Source organism: Aedes aegypti, chromosome 2 (assembly GCF_002204515.2).
Source record: "Aedes aegypti strain LVP_AGWG chromosome 2, AaegL5.0 Primary Assembly, whole genome shotgun sequence".
Taxonomy (NCBI): Eukaryota; Metazoa; Arthropoda; class Insecta; order Diptera; family Culicidae; genus Aedes; species Aedes aegypti.
Window position 1 is genome coordinate 101,357,800 of NC_035108.1, and position 13,130 is coordinate 101,370,929.

Sequence of the window (13,130 nt, forward strand, 5' to 3'; positions counted from 1 at the left end):
TTGCCAATTAAGATTTGTCATAAGTAGTCATCAGAGGACTTCTTCATCAGAGAGATAGGTGCCTGTTAATTTTATAAATAAGTTATCGCGTCTCCAATTGAAAGCCGGAACCACTGACACGCGAAAACCGATTTTTTACCAAATGTATACGTCGAACCTAACGTCGGACATAGTAGCGCTGGTCAGAGGATCTGGTGTGCTACACAGCGTACCTTGCACGACGTAGTTCCAACGCATGGGCTTGGAGAACATTTTCATCTGTGTGAATAATACATTACCAGGGTTGCTCGCTGTCACTATCAACACATAAAATTTGCTGATTTGTACAAGCCGACTGCGAAAATTCGGAACAATCTATATCACATCAATATCATGCTATCTACTCAATCACCAGTGCATTGATAGCGATAAACTATGGATATCACTGATAGGTTAAGTTTAGCCTTAAATTAAGCAAACTAAATTGCAATTAATCAGTACGATATTTCTGACAGTGCTGCAGATAGATTGAAACTATGTATTGGTCACAGAAAAACATTAATAGCATGGATATTTATCACGTGATCACTCATTCTGCAGTTATTATGATCTAGAGTGCAATGTCGCATCACTACTGTGGGTTGTCAAATCAAAGTGATTATTGATAGCTCGCAAGTGATATTGATAGTTTAAGAGCATCAGCCATCAGCTGATATGATTGATATTAAGTAACTCTGTATATTACTAACTGAACCACATGAAAAAGTGTAACAAACGACGATTGTTCAAGTCATGAAAAACAAATGGTTTCTTTTGAACAAGTTTGTACCTCTGTAGAGTACAAGCCACAATTTCACTTGGGGATGGTACGTACACAAATTATGTCACGCTAAATTTAAACTTTTTTGACCCCCTTTCCCCTTTGTCACGTTTTTTGTATGAGTCCTCCGAAATTTTTGTAATGCTGGTCACGCTTGGCACCTCCCTCCCCCCCTCGGAGCGTCACGTAATTTGTGCATGATCCCTTGATAAAGCATCTCAAGCTAACGGATTTTTTCTGGATGTCAAAAGTATATGACATTAAGATACTTTGCATATTTTGTTTTTTTTTTTCAAAATCGATCTAGACTAACGTTTGGAAAGGGTCAAAATTATTTCACTTTTTTTTATGAACCCGTATAATTAAACACGGTAAGACCTACAAAAAAGTGTTGTATGGGGGACTGTCGTGAAATTTCCTGAAGTATTAGAAAAAAATATTGAAAAAATAAAAAAACATTTTCTGCACTAAAAAAAATGATTTAAAACTTTAGAGTCGATCAAAATAAAACGGCCATTTCAGATTTTGATCATCCTTAGGCAAAAAGTTTCGTAATTAAATTTACTAAAAGTCGTCCATACATTGCAAATTGGGCATATTTTAGGGAAAAAAGTTTTTCTTACTTCTAATTTTTTAAGACCGAAATGAATTTTTTATTTTATTTTTATTTCGCTTTAAATAGTCTAGTATGATCATATTTTCTAGTGATGAATGAGTTTTCATCACAAAATAGATTATATTTGTTTTATTGGGAGTAGTTAAAAGAAATAAAACGGAATTATACAGATTTTTTTTAATTAAATACAATTGATCTCGCACCAAACCGGTTATGAGAAAATCAACTCCGTCTAACAATCCAATTGGTTTGTTTATGGTTGGAAAGATATCACAATAATATTTTATTTCTTATTTGGTCAAAGCCAATCTTAACAGGTGTCTGGAAAGGGTCAATATTATGCTTATGAAAAAAGTCGTGGTTTGTTTTTATCATGCATTATTCTTTCTTCAAAGGTCATGTACGCCTCTTTAAGAGATATCATCAATAGACGCTTTTGAACTTGTTCTTTACTACCATTTCGGCACCGTGTGGATTCATATTACGGACAGCTTCGAATTCCGGACACTTTCTTTTGTATGGGAAACATTTCACACGAAATGTTTCAATTTTCGCCGTTCAAAAGTTCTAACTTTCGAGGCTCGTTTTATTACATAAATATATTTGCAAATTTATAATGTCCAACTACCTTTGACGTCTCTTTAGTGGTTGGACGATTTCAATTGATGATTTGACCGTTCCATTAAGGATTATCATCAGCTGTACGGAATTCGAATCAAAGTGCCCGGAATATATGGCAAACGTAATGCAGCCCACAGACGCTCAGACGGTTTGACCAACATTGACTCCGCCCCCAAGTTAGTCAAACCGATTTATGTTGCTGCAACCTTTTGATTGTTATTATTTTAGATTTCTCTGGCTGTGGGGGTGAATATTTCTACCGCAATAATCGTAGTGAGGAAGAGCAATAGAAATATTAGTAGTAGAACGCTAGTGGCGCTGTTACCACAAAATTGATTTTAATTATTTTTACCTTCAGTTATGAGTTTTCGCTGTTTTTTAAATGCCAATGATTTGTTTTGGTCTTTAAAATTGATTTGACACTTTGAGGCCCGGTACTCAGGCTGTCAGCGCGTGGCAAACTAAATGTTGGTAACACGAACAGTAGCGACATTAGCATTCTTAGGTTAATGTTTCAACTGGAAGAGCACAACTTTTGTACTATGTATTCCTCCAGATTTTTTTCCTGGGATTCTGCCAGGAATTTTATCAACAATTCGTCTAGAAATTTATCCACAGATTTACCCAGAAATTCCTCCGGAGAAAATTCTTAAGGCAGATGGTATTCTTCCAGAGATTTCTTCAAAGGTTCCTCTACTAATTATTCAGGATTTTCTCTACTGATTCCTTCAAAGATCAACGAAATCCTCAAGTGATTTCTTCAGTGATTTTTCAGAGTTTAGTCCAAGGCTGGCTCAAAGAAATCGTCCAGAGATTGATATAATAAATTCTTCAGAGATTCCTTAAGGAATTCCAGTTATATCCAAGGATTCTATCATTATTTGGGAATCACATAACGAATTCTTTCAGATACTTCTCAATAAATATATCACCAAAAATTCCCACAAGGATTTCACCAGAACTTTTTTCAGGACAACTCCTTAAATTCTACCAGCAGTTGCTTCAGAAATTCCAAAAATAATTTCTTCAGCGATTCTTTATTTTTTGTGCTGGGATTTATGCAAAAACTTTCCAAGGGATTTAATCAGTGATTCATCCAATGCTTCTCACAAGAATTCCACCTAAATATCCTCCAAAGATTTCCAGGATTTCCTCCAGCTAAACTTCAAGAATTTCTATTTAGATTCTACAAGGTTTTTTCCCGCGATTCCATCAGGAATATCTCTAGAAATTCTTAGAGAGATTTATCAGTGAACTTCTCCAGTGAATTCTCTGATGATTCCTTCAAGCATTTCACAGTGAATTGTTCACGAATTTAAAAAAAAATCTTCAAGGGATTCAACCTGAAGACATTTAGAGAAATGCTTTGTTTAATACTCTGAGTAAATATCAGTGGAATCCCTGGAAGAATAATCTTTTGGAATTTTGTAGCTGCCTTCCTAATGGAATACCTAGAGTAGAAAAGGGAAGAATTTCTAGTTCAATCCTTCGTCGAATTCCTGGTCGATTATCTCGCGGAGATATTGGTGGTTTTTCAGAAAAAAAAATCTTGTTAGCTTGTGGAATTTATTTGGTTAATACCTTGGAGGAATTTCTGATTAACCTAAAAATTCTAAGAAGGGAAATCCTAGTCAAACCTGTGTGGTACTGAATAAACATTGTCATAGATCTTGTCTTCCAACCCTGTTATGATGGTTGACAATCAAAAGCGTGTTGAAAGAACTCCGAGAATGTAACATCGGATCGGACATCAAACGATCTAGTAGGCATGGCACAACTTCGACGCCTCACTCCTATAGTAATGTCAGAATGGAATGCAAGGTTCTTCGTGGTGCTCCCGCTTGCCAACAACGATTCTGAGCTTCACATTTGGCGATCCTGCCAGGAGTTTTAAATAAATTTTCGTTTTTCGTGGAGAGCCTGGATTCGATAGCAAGCGGGAGTGTCCACTAGGAAATGTGTTTGTGTCGAGTGCTTCTTAAACCGCGTGTGAAAATATGTATTCAGAGTGATTGTGGAGTGAAGTTTGAATCTGATAAAAAAGGCATCTGTAAGTAAACAGCAATGTGGTATTTTCTATGAATAATAGAAAACTGATTGAAGAGGAAATATGACATTAATATGCATTAGCCGCTTCACTACTCGCTGAAGCAGCAATGTTTCTCTCTGTTCTTGTTGTTGCTCTTATTGAACACCAGCATCACCTCAACTATTTGAGTTGCGCGATGCAGGCTTTGAAGTGAATATTTTGTTTTGCATTTGAATTCAAAAAGATTGCTTCGATGGAAATATTTGAATGTAATAGAAAGTGTTTCATCTATTTTATCCCATTCAAAGATTATGATCATTTCGAGCTGATTCATCTAAGTTATGAAGTGCGCATTCTGCTTTTATCAGGGACCTATTTTCTGCATAGGTTGAACGGAAAAAAGAATAACGTTAGGAACTGAACTATTTTTTTTGCAGAAGTCAATTGAACATATCCGTACAAAACGAGTATAAAAAAAATATCGTATAATTAAGTATAATTTGTAAAATAATGTGATTTTGCAAAAGAGAAGTGAAGTGTTAAAGTTATTAGTGGTTTTCATGAATATTTATCAATTTGTATAACTTATCAATTAGTTATTTCAATCGAAAAAAAAACTCCCGTAACATTTATCAACTGTGCAAATTTCTATATAAATAACAATAAAACTTCGCTTTGGTTGTATGTGATCATTTCATCGTTTCCTCTGTGATGATACACACATTTCTATATCTTATCTCTCCTGCTTTCAAATAAAAACAAAATAATTTCAATAAAATAAAATAGAGTGAAAAATGAATGTAAGTGTGTGCAAATATTCCTAACCATGGGCGATTTTGAATTGGTGTTCCAAAAGTAGATTTTTCGTTCCAATCAATCGATTTTTTGATGTTGAAACTACATGAAATCCTAATACAAGGGATTTGATCTTATTTTGAGTCGTTGTTCTTGTAAATTTGCTTTCGAGTGAAGAAATCGAATCGATACAAAGGACGAATCGAATTTTAATCGATTCAGTATTATCGATGTTTTGGTCAAGTTTGACCTATAATGCACATGATTGTTTTCTTTCCTATTTGCTTCAGTACATTGTGTATCCCGTAATGTTTAACGAACAAGTTAAGTGTGAAGCATACTGAATTGGTGAAATTTGTGAATTTTGTGTCGATAACCGGTGAGATCCAAACTATTCAAATCTACTATATTCATTATTATTTCTAAATAAATGCCATGTTAAAAAAAATAATAATAATAACATGTTTGAAAAAAATATCCTTAACGCGACTGGTGGTTGCTATGAAAAAATGCCCTTAACACAATTGGTGTATGCAATGCAAAAAAAAAAATGTCCTTAACGTGACTGGTGGTTGCAATTAAAAAAAAATATTATTGCCGCGATTGATGGTTGCATTTGGTTTGGTATTTGGTTGTCTTTAACGCGACAGATGGTTGCAATTAATATGTTATTAACTCGACTGGTGGTCGTATACTTGTTCCTAGCAAGTATTATTGATGTTGTAAGCTCGACTGGTGGTCGTATATTTGTTCTATGCAATGGTGGTGTACACTTGCTACCGCGACTGGTGGTCGCATACTTGTTCATAGTAACTGCTATTGATGTTGTTAACTCGACTGGTGGTCGTATATTTGCTCTAAGTAATGGTGGTGTACACTTACTATCGCGACTAGTGGTCACAAATTGGTTCCTAATAAAAGTGATGTTCACATGCATGCGCGACTGTATCTATAGAATAAGATATGTAAGCCCAATGATGGCTAGCAACTTAGTAGATATGTTATATCAAAACAAGTAACAACAGTCAAACAAGTCTTTGAGTGAGTATTTCCGCGAAAGTACGGTGGATTGAATGTACAACAAGATGAAAGTCAAACACTGATGCTACTCTGTTGAACGCATATATGTCAGTTTATTAATAGCAATATTTTGTCCAAAATTCATCTTAGATATGTCATTTCATATAATTAGCTTGCCGTTTCTAATGTTTGGAACGACATTCAACCGATCAATAATTTCAACGCCTTTCTGATTGCGTGGGTATCCTACAGCGGAAAAATGTTTCATAGTCGCATGTACAAGTGAACAGTTGAAATATGAAACAGTATACATCGGTGAAGTTCTTAGCGATGTGAAATATATATCCTGAGTTCCTGAAAGCTTTCGTTATGACGGAAACGATGTGAAAACTCATCACTTCAAACTTTTTTTCCTGAGAAGAGGGAGGATGTGTGGTACTGAATAAACATTGTCATAGATCTTGTCTTCCAACCCTGTTATGATGGTTGACAATCAAAAGCGTGTTGAAAGAACTCCGAGAATGTAACATCGGATCGGACATCAAACGATCTAGTAGGCATGGCACAACTTCGACGCCTCACTCCTATAGTAATGTCAGAATGGAATGCAAGGTTCTTCGTGGTGCTCCCGCTTGCCAACAACGATTCTGAGCTTCACAAACCATTGGTAGAACTTCTGACGAAGCTGTGCTAAATTTTTCTTGTGGAAATTCTAGCTAAACTTTGGTGGCATTCCCAGTGTTTACCTTGGAAGAACTCCTGACGAAATTCATTTAAAAATGGTGAAATAATTAGAGAAATTACTGATGAAGTCTATGAAGAAACTACTGATGGAGTTTTTATAGGATCATTAGAGATTATCTTGATATAACCTTTGACGGATTTTTTTCCAGAATGTTTTGGAAGAACCTCTAGAGGATTTTCTGAATTCCCGGTAAAATCACTGGAACATATTCTGAAAAAATTCTTAGTGAAATCCCCATGAGAATTTCAGCTGAAATCCTTCCAGATTTTCCTGGAGGAAATCATGGAAAATTACCTGGGCAAATTCCAGATGCAATCCATGGATGAACCTCTGATGGTATCCTTAGAGAAAACCCTGGAGGATTTTTAGTTGGAATCCTTAGAGATAATCCTAGCGGAATTTTCGACGGAATTCCTGGTGGAATCAATGAAGGAATTCTCAGAGCAATCCCTGAAGTAGATCCTTTTTTGAATCCTAGGAGGAACTCCTCATAGAGTCACTGGAGGATGTACTGGGGGGTTCCCAAATTACTTGGGAAATCTTTATGAGACATTTTTGGTAAAATTGCTGGATGAAATCCTGAAAACCCCCAAGAATCCCTGGAGATGTTCCGCGAGAAATTTCATGAAATATTCCGGAAGGAATTTCTAGAGTAATTTCAGTGATAGATTCCTTATATGAAATTTCTGGTAAAATCTCATGAGGAATTCCTGATAACCCATGACGATTCTAGGAGATTTTAATTCCTTGAGGCATCTTTTGATCAATTCCGGGAGAACTCATTTGAAGAATTCCTGGACGAATCCCTTGAAGAATTCTCTCAAAAAAATCCCTGAAGTAAAATTCTGATACAATCCATTCATAAATTCCGGGAGGAATCCGTAGCAAATAGCCTGATGAAAACTAGTGTAACCATAGAGGTATTCCTGAAGGAAGCTTTAGAAGAATTCCTGATAGAATTTCTAACAGAACTTCTGATGGAATCCCAGAAGCTGTTCGTGATGGAGTCCCAGGAGGATTTTGTAATGGAATCTAAGAAGTATGTTAAAAGGAATCCATGGAAGAACTTCTGATGGAATCCCTGTGAAACTTTTTATGGCATCTATTGAAAAACTCCTGATGAAATTCAAAGAGAAACTTTTGATGGAATCCTCGGAAGAACTTCTGACGTAATCCCTGGTGTAATTTATGATAGAATCCCCAGAGAAACTTTTGATAGAATTCCTGTAGCAATACTAGGTAGACTTACTGAAGGATCTCCAAAAGAAATTCCTACAAAAACTTATAATATTCTTGAAGGTACTTCTGATGAAATCATTGGAGGAACTCCTGATACAATACCTAGAAGGACTCCTAATGTAATCCCTAGAGAAACTCCTGCAATTATCCATAAATGAACTTCTGGTGTAATCCCTGGAAGAATCTCCGATGGAACTCCTGTAAGAATCCCTAGAAGAATTCCTTATGATATCTCTAGAAGGAGTCCTGATGAAGTTCCTCAACGAATTCCTGATATGATCTCTAGAGGAAATCCTGATTGAATCTTTGGAAGCAATTCAGGTGGAATCTCTGATAGAACTCTGGAGGAACTCCTGATGTAATCCCCAGAAGAACTCTAATGGAAGCCCTAAGGTATTCCAGATAGTATCCCTATGGGAACTCCTGATGGAATCCTTGGAAGAACTCCTATCTATAGATATTCTTCAAGGAACTCCTAATCATTGAATGGACTCCTGATAAAATCCCTGGAAGAATTCCTGTAAGTTTCCGGTTAGAACTCCTGAGCATCCCTAGATGAACTCCTGATATTTCTAGATGAAACATTGATGGGATTCTTCGAGGAACATCTGATTTGATCACTTGAAGAATTCCGGGTGAAATTTCAGAAGGAACTCTTGATGGAATCCCTGGAGGATTAAAACGCATTTTGACTTTCCACTCCTGATGAAATCTCCAGAAGCCCTAAAGGTTCTCTCGATAGAATCACTACAGGAGCTCCTGATGAAATTCCTGGGGGAACTCCTGAATAAATCTTTGGAAGAATTTGTAAAGATATTCTTGAAGGAACTCTGGATGGAATCATTGGAGGAACTTCTGTTAAAATCCCGAGAAGAACTCCTGATAGAATCCTTAGAGCAACGATGGACGGAGTCCATGTAGGAATTCCAGGTAGAATCTATGAAATATTACCTGATAGAATCCCAAGAGAAACTTCTGATGAAATCCCTAGTTGAGTTCCAGGTGCAATCCCTGAAAGAACACCTGATCGAATATCTGGAGGAATTCCAAACGGAATTCCTGATGGAATCCCTAGACGAACAACTGATGAAACCCCCAGAAGAATTCTTGATGGAATTCCTAGGGGATCTTCCGATGGAATCCGGAGAGGAACTTCCGATGGAATCCCTAGAGCTAGTCCTGATTAAAACCCTGAAGGAACTGCTGAAAGAAACCTACGCGAAATTTATGATTGAATCTTTAGAAGTTCTCCTGATGGAATGCCTGGATGTAATCGTGTTTAATTCCCTACAATAACTCCTGACTCTAGAGGCCTTCGTTAGCCGTACGATCAGAGTCTGCGGCTACAAAGCAAAACCTTGCTGAGTTTTACGTTTTACACTAGTGGGGTGAAACAAAAGTAACAAAACAGCAAGTGCTTTGGCATTTTTCCTGGATATCGAAGCAACTGGTTTCTGGTTTAAATTTCAGGTCGGTCCAGGATCTTTTCGTAATGGAAATTTCCTTGACTTCCCTGGGCATAGAGTATCATCGTGCCTGCCACACGATATATGAATTCGAAAATAGCAACTTTGGCAAAGAAAGCTCTCAGTTAATAACTGTGGAAATGCCCATTGCACTCTAAGCTGAGAAGCAGTTTTTGTAAGGCTGGTCACGCTTGTCTTGACCATCTCACCGCTATGAAAAGCATAGATAGCGCCACCGTAGCCCTGTTTGTTTGACAGAACAGCAATGCTATCACAATGTTAAATGTTAAATCAATAGAAATAATAAACCATAGAAGAATAATGTCGCTGGTGTTCCCTTGGTTCTCGCTCAGAAACATGTTGGGTACATAAGTGTCAAACCGCATACATTTTCGCGTTGACATTTATAGCCCCGCCTATCTCCGCCAGCAAAAGATGTTCCTACTGCGACGCCAGCGACATTCTTCTTCTATGGTTTATTACTTCTATTGTTAAATCCCATATACAGTGGCGCCTTTGTTTTGATGCGGTGAGCCCCTACAAAAACGGCCTTCAATGATCCATTGTAATCAACTGATGCACGCAAACAAATTTTGTTGTATAACCTACCGAATCCATGGTAGAATTAAGAACTGCACCAACAATTTTCAACCGACTACAAAAATCTGTTAAGTTTACTAATATGTGGTAAAAATCACTGAGCAGTGCAGTAAATGCGACCATATTCATAGTACCATTCACTACAAAGCATTGTATTTCAATCCGTGACACCCACCGTACAACGCAGTGTGGTCAAAACTATAATGCCAAACTTGTCAAATCTAGAATGTTTCTAGTCATAAATAGTGCAATTCTGGTTAAATAGACAGTATATATTTTCTTGTGTAGTGATATTTTCTATGTTTTGGTAGAGTTAACAGATTAATGTAGTCGATTGAAAATCGTTGGTGTAGTTCTTAATTTTACTATGAATTCAGTAGTTTTTATTGCTGTGTGCATTTAAGATGCAAATCTTCACTAAATGTTCTTCACATGCGGTAAGACAAAACAATCAATGGACACTTAGCAACGATTACACATATCACCGCCAACCTAACATAGAAAAGCTTACTTTGACTTCGGATTGCCTGTGGAAAATCTTACCGCGTTTCGTGTTCCCGCATTTCATATTTGCGTTTCAAACGCACACAGCAATACAATAAAATTCATTGCAGTGTGCCTAAAATGAAAAGAATATAGTTTTATGAAAAATGAGGTTGATATTGTGATACAAAAAACTCGCAGCTGCTAAACAAATCCAGTGAAAATTATTGACATTTCAATCAACAATCTAAACTGATTGCCTACTAAGACCAAACTATAAAATCTGTAGACAAATAATGTCAAAGTCAAATTACCCCTCGTTGTTTTATAGCTATAGCTAGCGTAAAAAGCTGGATATTGTACATTATTGGTTTATTCCATTCAATGAATGGTAGGTACGTTTTTATTCGGGTTCCTACAATAACGATGAGATTATTTCATGAAGTTTGAGTGGTCGCATGACTAGTTTTACCAATTATTTACGTTTATCTCCTGGTTCACCAGAAGCGACCCTACCATATGCTAAAATTGATAATTCCAATGATGACTTGGAAAGGATTTCTGAGATGATTCCATGATGTTTAAGTAGCCCTATTGGTTCAAATTTACATGTGTTCCTTAGCCTCGGCTCCTACCCGGAAAGTACTTCCGGGACAAGGTTCCGGTTTCCGCCCCATGTTATAAAATAAATCAAATGATGTATTCTTGCATTCGGCCGTTGCTTAGAGTCTAGAAATGGCTAGAAACCTCTCGTTAAATATTAGTTTCGTCGTGAAATGTGACTTGGGAACACTTATTTCCTGTTGAAAACCCTGCCCAGACCTAAACTTCCGGTTTGAAAACCCCACTCTCAGGAAGTCTAAATCATCTCATTGATCATAGTGAAAACCGCATTTCAATAAACTTATTTGTTTCTAAGCACCAGTCGATTGAAAAAAGGTATGTCCCGGGGCTTTCAGAGTTAAAGTTCGAATATGAATTATTGTACCTTTTAAGGACTTTAATCATTAAATCCAGATTGGAACCGATCACCCGGGATGACTAATTCTAAAACCTTCTAGTTAATCTGTTACAAGTTCTCTGCATCCCACTCATGAATATGCATGTATTTGTGGACGATAATTTTCACACTTTCTCCAGTCGATCCTCCGACGAAAACGCCGCAAGCCAATCGTCTGAACGTGGGAAATTTGCGTATAAAAATGTAAATGACCGGCCCGAAAGGATTTATTCGAAGCAAAGTCGCCTTCTTTCGCATATGCTTCGTGCCGGGCCTTCCCAGGCTCATATTGGACACCAACGCCGAACCGTCCAAGGAAGACGAGATCAGCATAATGAGCGGAGAACGAAGTGAACGAATTAACTCGTCTTGTTGGCGAAACAAAGGGATTAACTTTTGTGGTGGAATTCCGGAATAGTCTCCCTGGGCAGTCCGGGTGAAGGTACTTAGGTGGATCGAACTGCGGGTGTCCGGTCCCGACGTGTCCGATGTGGTATCCGACGTCATTACCATTAGCGTTGGGACCTCCTCCAATCTGGCTATGGTTCACATTTTTCTGAACTCAAGCGACTGGAGAAAACCGATGATTTTGGACTTGTGAGTACCTGGAGAAGGTGGACAGACAGAGAAAAATTATTTCGTTTACTGCCTGAACATGCAGACATCAGATTATTGCGATTGAGGATTAAAAATCGACTTTTGGGAGTTTTACGTCACGTACTGCCGAGATATCCATACAAGTTTCGAGTGAATTTGTTAGATGGTTAAATGCTGGGAGGAAAAAACCAATATAAAATTTCTCTACGTCACAGTGAGCCCAGATTTTGCTGTCACGAACCGTCACTGTAAGCCCGGATCTTAAACAATGGACAAACATGATAAAATCGCCTAATTAACCAAAGCATATTTTTGCATTTCATCAAAAGTAGCAAAAATCGAATTAGAATCAATTCATGCAAATTCCAAAGTAACGTCACAAGAGCACCGTTTATTCTAATTGAACATAGCGTATTGGAATATGAAGCTATTTTTACTGTTTTCAATAAAACTGAAAATTAAACGCATAGGAAACTGTGTCCCTTTTTCAATGTTTGTCCAGAAAGATCAAAGGTACACAACAAATGAAAACTAGTGATTTTCACCAAGCCTGCCTTGATTGTCGTTATCTTGCAGTTTGAAAACATTTTGTACCTCCCTCCCAGGTTAAAAGATATGTTTTACAATGTTACGCTGTACCTACAGCGTAAAAATAAACAACATTTGTGCATGTCTCAAGGATCAAATTATATCTAGTAAATTTATGATCTGATGTGCTGCTTTTAGAAATGTTCGTCACAAAATTGAGGTACAGGTCGCCAAAGTTGTATGAAATACTGATTTAAGAATTTTTACATGAAATTTGAAGTATGATTTATCTATATTTATCGATATAGGAATAGGATTAGGCTTTCCACGTAGGATATAGTTTGGTTTGAATTGCACGATTAAATTGCGATTAAATCGTAGGGGAACTTACGTATTTTCGGCAGTCTAAGTAGCTATACTTTTGAAAATGCAATTATACACAACATGACGCATATAAATTAGCACAAATTAGTGCCATTATGACCAAATTGTATTTTATCATTGCTGTGCATTTTTTAACCAAATAATATACTTGTTGTATATGTGAACAGTACTTATTTGGTTTTAAATAATACATTCCAAATGCCGACGT

At 37.0% G+C, this 13,130-nt stretch overlaps 1 long non-coding RNA gene across 1 annotated transcript; it reads right to left on the bottom strand.

Moving 5' to 3' along the window:
- Positions 1–11,398: 11,398 nt before the first annotated feature.
- On the bottom strand, positions 11,399–12,242 carry LOC110675104. Its single transcript, XR_002499283.1, has 2 exons — positions 12,135–12,242; positions 11,399–12,018 (listed from the first exon to the last, which is right to left on the bottom strand). It is a non-coding gene; the product is annotated as an uncharacterized LOC110675104 (long non-coding RNA).
- Positions 12,243–13,130: the final 888 nt, after the last annotated feature.